The following is a 6,000-nucleotide window of genomic DNA, read 5'->3' as shown; positions in this document are numbered from 1 at the left end:
CAACAGTCCATATGGTCAATGTATATAGAGTCAATTTAAAAGCTACAAAAAACAGCCTGTTCTGAAATCATTGTTTTTGTGATGTCACAAAAACCAATTGATTTACATTTACCCATGTTACATATACCAATTCAGCCAACAGCAGTATTGCTCCACCCATTCACACTGAAGGAGTGTTTCAGCCTGGACTGCTTTTTGAGTGGGGCACAATACAGGGCAGCCAGTCAGAACAGGACTCATTTACATATATCATTCTTAAAGGTACAGTAACAAAAACAGCCTGTTTAATTCTTAGGGATAAAGAGGGGTTGGAAAATTTTTGGTACATAAATCCACTCAAAAAGTGAACCTAAGGGAAAAAGTAAAACACAAAAAAGTACAATATGAGGCATTCAAGGAATCCCCAACTCAATATGCTCTATAACTAAAGGATTTAAAGCTGGTCCAGAATTGTTGTGTAAAAAAGGGTATTTTTTAATGAGCTTTATGTAAACTCATTTAAACACACTATATCAAGCGTAACAGTTTAATATTCATCAAAAGATCGGTGAGACGAGAGGATATCATCACATAAAGGATCTCAAAATTGATTTGTTGGACTGTAACGTAGTTGGGTAGTTGGGTGGTAGCTGGTGTCAAGGTACTTTTTCAAATAATGTGATTAGACATGTTCACTCTGCTCTTGTCCTACTGCTGTGGTAGCTGGCTATCTCCAAAATGTTAATTTTACAGGAGAAGCAAAAAAACATTCTTAACTTTGAATGGAAGCAAATGGAACTAGATTTTTTCCAAGCACTTTTGGAGCATTTCTGTTGTTCTGTTCATCGTGAAATTTTGGCACATTGTAAAGCTCAGTTAGTATTGTCAAATTCTGTAGAAAAGCACAAAGCTACAAAAATGGAGATATGAGGTTTTGTTTCAGACAGGAGTTATATATATAAGGCTTGATGGAAAGCTGTCAGTCAAAGAGGAAAGCTGGTGGTTGTCTTTGTCATGAAGTAATTACTGTGGAAACATCCAATGTGTAGACATTACTAAATAATTTTATATTAAAAATTAATAAAGGCTCCTGGGCATTTGTGCCACAAAGGTTAAAGCTGTCACAATACTCACTACAAAGTAGGCACTTTGCAAGTTTCCAGACTGACACCCTTTCTAGCTGCTTGTAACATGAAATATTAATTGTTTATTACAGCTCCTTAAATAACAGTTACAGCTAATAACAAGTATGTGTTAACATTTACCTGAAGAGCACTCTGAAGCATCTTGAAGAAGAGCTGAGTTCAGGCTGGGTAGGAGAACTGGAATGGGGAGGTGTTCTCACACAAGGAAGCAATAATAAGCTGAGCCAATGGAGGAGATGTCACCTGCAGCCAGGGAGGGGAAGTTAGCTGAGGCTAAGGTGGCAAACTGGGCAAGACCAAAGAAGGATAAGTGGGCAAAGGCTGAGGAGGAGAACTGGGCTTAAGCTGAGGGGAACTCAGCTCAGGCTGCACTGAGTCTTTTTGTTAAAGGTGATATGTATAAGTCTATAACCTTGAACATATGCTATTAATAGTTATGTTCTTCTCAATGGCTTTCTGTGTAAATGTCCTGACAATAAAGAAAGAAAAAGATGTGCCTGACAAACAATGTTAGACACCTAACAGCTAATGGATGTTATATAAACTAAATAAACGTAGTGTAGTGGCTGGCTGCAGTACTAATGTTAACAGCCTTTTAGCTAAGATATGTAACCAAATGTACTTATTTTTACTTAGAAAATCAACAAAATATGGAACTTGACAAGGGGTGTTCAAACTTTTGCATACAACTATACAGCAGTGGTGTAGTGGTGGATAGGTGGGTATACTGTGGTTTTTATAGGGCCTATTTGAAGGAAAAAAATAATTTTCCTCAGTTAGATTTAGTATGCAAACATTGTTAAAGTTCCAAAACATACTATTCTCTCAACAGTCCATATGGTCAATGTATATAGAGTCAATTTAAAAGCTACAAAAAACAGCCTGTTCTGAAATCATTGTTTTTGTGATGTCACAAAAACCAATTGATTTACATTTACCCATGTTACATATACCAATTCAGCCAACAGCAGTATTGCTCCACCCATTCACACTGAAGGAGTGTTTTAGCCTGGACTGCTTTTTGAGTGGGGCACAATACAGGGCAGCCAGTCAGAACAGGACTCATTTACATATATCATTCTTAAAGGTACAGTAACAAAAACAGCCTGTTTAATTCTTAGGGATAAAGAGGGGTTGGAAAATTTTTGGTACATAAATCCACTCAAAAAGTGAACCTAAGGGAAAAAGTAAAACACAAAAAAGTACAATATGAGGCATTCAAGGAATCCCCAACTCAATATGCTCTATAACTAAAGGATTTAAAGCTGGTCCAGAATTGTTGTGTAAAAAAGGGTATTTTTTAATGAGCTTCATGTAAACTCATTTAAACACACTATATATCAAGTGTAACAGTTTAATATTCATCAAAAGATCGGTGAGACGAGAGGATATCATCACATAAAGGATCTCAAAATTGATTTGTTGGACTGTAACGTAGTTGGGTAGTTGGGTGGTAGCTGGTGTCAAGGTACTTTTTCAAATAATGTGATTAGACATGTTCACTCTGCTCTTGTCCTACTGCTGTGGTAGCTGGCTAGCATTATAAAATCAAGTACAAAACATAAAATAAAAGACATGGAACACACTGGGTATTTTGCTCATCTGATTGGATGAATATGAAGTCTTTGGTCTTGGTGGTCATGGTCATAATAAAGCACAAAATCACAGGGACAAATGTATTTTACCCTTTGTAGATATGTGTATGGTAAATTGGTCAATTCTGATGTGTGTTTATGGCATATTCCTGCTTGTGTATACACAACACCACTAATAATTGTAGTTTTATGTTATAGTCCAAACATGCTTGGGATTTGAAGGCCTATTTTGTGTTTTTATAAAATAAAAGTGGCGCCCATCACAAGAAATAGTCCTGAGCTTTGCATGGCTTTCTGATCTATCTGATCTTCTTATTGATCTGTTCATGAGAGATCATCCTAGGGAGACAGTGCAGATGTCTCAATCTAGAATACCTTCCTTATTGTATCTGAAATAGTTTAAGAGAACAAACATATTTAACCTCTTAAATCCCAGAAACTGCTGGCAGGTCCAGACTTCCACTCCTCACTCCTAAAATTTAATTAGAATTCAGTCAGCATTGGCATTGTTTTCTATGTAGTCACTGAATAATAAGCCTGAGGATGCAGTAAGCATGGGAATATAAAGGGTTAATATTTAGAAACTACACAGTAATACCTTCTTTTTCGGTCAGTGGTAAAGTTCAACCTAAAAGTGAACATTTCCTGTATCAAAGTTGTTTGTATCTATATGATAATGAGTGGTGATATTCCAATTGTTCCATATTTATTATCAGATTTATAGTTATATTAATCCATCCCACTGCCATTAGTCAAACAGGTTCACCTAAGAAGCCAGCTGTTATAGACTAAGTGTGGCCTGGCATTTTGTATAATACATGTCAAGTAGGAGCTAATTGCTAGAGAGACTCTTGACCTAAATAAAGTTTTGATGAACTTGTGCCCATGATAATGGCCATTGAGTGTAGTTCCACCTGGCTGCTTGAGCCAGATTTGTGCTACAATGTGCTAGAAGTTCTGCTATGAATGCAGCTAGTTTTGCAGTCACATCTAGATAAAGTACAGTTTTAATACTTTCATTCCTACTTGAAATCATGTTTTTGGTCTCACTTTACTTACACATGAATCTTTAAAATGACTGATGGAGGAGATTATTGGAGAGTGCAATGTTAGTGAATGCTCTACAGTGAGAACAGTCCTAAAGACAGGCAGTCATAATACATCTGGTGAGCTGGCAAACTGGCTGTTTAATTATAATGTCTAAAGTTAATAATGTTTAAAGCTAGTTTTGATACCAAAAAGTTATCATAAACATTTCAGCTCATTAGATCAATGAGAAATGTGTTACCCTGTGTTGTTAGCCTCAGCACCATAGCAGGTGTGATTTGCTTTTTTGGGGTGTTGTGAGTAGTATATTTACAAATGAAAAAACTTCTGAATAAGGCATGATGTGATTTTGGCTATTTGAAGATATCAAGCTCTACATTACAGAGTGTGGCTGAAAATCAAAATGACAAACTAGCACACTGATCATGATTATGGGAGCAGCAGTTACAGAACATTATTTGTGTCATGTCGTGCACTTGGCAGCCATGCTGCTCACAGCGATGGCAGAGCTGTAGTCTGAATTCCCAGGAAAGCATTGCTTGGAAGCAGTGTTGCTCTTTAAGTGCCTCTGTTGTTTCCATTTGGGGAAGAGGACGGAGACAGTGCTCGGTGCTTTCTTCATTCACATATGCTGTGCACAATCAGACCTACTCTCTACAGCTTTATACTGAAATTACACTGAATTCAAGAGCTGGTTTCCCAGACATGGAATTAAAGTTTGTCCTGAGCTAAAATGCATCCTCAGTTTCAATCACAATAGAAAATTTGCATTTGTCAAACCAGCTTAAAGTGTTGCATTGAAAACCCTGATGAGTGAGACTTTAAAACTAGCAAACTTGTGAGTGGCATGTGAGCCTGCTACTGCAGTGTTAACTACCCTGCAGAGTTTGGTTTCAGCCATCATCTTTCAGAGCTGATTCAACAAAAGGCCTTCTAGAGCATCTAAGTATTACCTACATTCAATAAGGCTAAGTCAACGACTTAGACAGAAAAAGTTACGGTACATTTGGCTTTAGCTTCATGATGGCTGCATCAGAGCACAAGACACATAGGATGTCTTTTTATCCACAAGGATAAAAGTATGTGGACACCCCTCCTAATTATTGAGTCCAGGTGTTTCAGCCACACCTATTGCTAACAAGTGAATACAATCAAGCACACAGCCCTGTATTCTCCACATAAAAACATTTGCAGCAGAATGGGTCATACTGAAGAGCTCAGTGACTTTAAACATGTTCACAACAGCTCAGCCATGAAGTGGAATAGACCATGCATACTCATAGAGCAGGGCCACCAAGCACTGTGGCATGCAAGAGTGACCCGTCCTCTGTTGCATCACTCTCAGTTCTAAATTTCCTCTGGAAGCAACATCAGCACAGTAAGTGTGCATCAGAAGCTTAATGAACTTGGTTTCCATGGCCAAACATCTGCACACAAGCCTAAAATCAATACGCACAATGCTAAACGTCAACTGGAGCGGTGTAAAGCAGGCCGCTACTGATCTCTGGAGCAGTGGAAACATTCCCTGGAGTGACAAATCATTCTTTACTATCTGGCAGTATGATGGATAAATCTGGGTTTGGTGGATAATGGACCAGGGCTGTTTTCAGGGTTTGAGCTCAGCCCCTTACACTGAAAAAAAAAGTTGTTGAATTTGCATGATTCAAATACATTATAATTACGGAGCTCATGTGTTTCAGCCACACTCATTGTTAACAGATGGAGAAAATTAAGCACATAGTCTAGACAAACACTGGCAATAGAATGGGTTGTACTGATGGACTCACTGACTTTAAACATGGCACTGTCATAGGAGCCCACCTCTGCCACAAGTCAGTTTGTTCTGCTAAATCTGTGAACTGTAAGCGCTATTATTGATATTATTATATTATATATGGAAACTGACATATTCTGTGGAGTGACGTATCACGCTTCTCTATCTGGCAGTCTGACTGACAAGTCTGGGTTTGGCGAATGCCAGAAGAACGTTACCTGCCTGACTGTATTGTGCCAACTGTAAAGTTTGGTGGAGGAGGAATAATGCTAAAGGGGTTGTTTTTCAGGGGTTGGCCTAGACCCCTTAGTTCCAGTGAAGGAAAATCTTAATGCTTCAGCATATCAAGACGTTTTGGACAATTGTACGCTTCGAACTTTGTGGGAACATTTTGGGGAAGAACGTTTTCTGTTCCAGCATGACTGTTCCCCGGTGCACAAAGCAAGTTCCATAAAGGCAT

Source organism: Colossoma macropomum, unplaced genomic scaffold (assembly GCF_904425465.1).
Source record: "Colossoma macropomum unplaced genomic scaffold, Colossoma_macropomum, whole genome shotgun sequence".
Taxonomy (NCBI): domain Eukaryota; kingdom Metazoa; phylum Chordata; class Actinopteri; order Characiformes; family Serrasalmidae; genus Colossoma; species Colossoma macropomum.
This window is presented reverse-complemented; position numbering follows the sequence as displayed.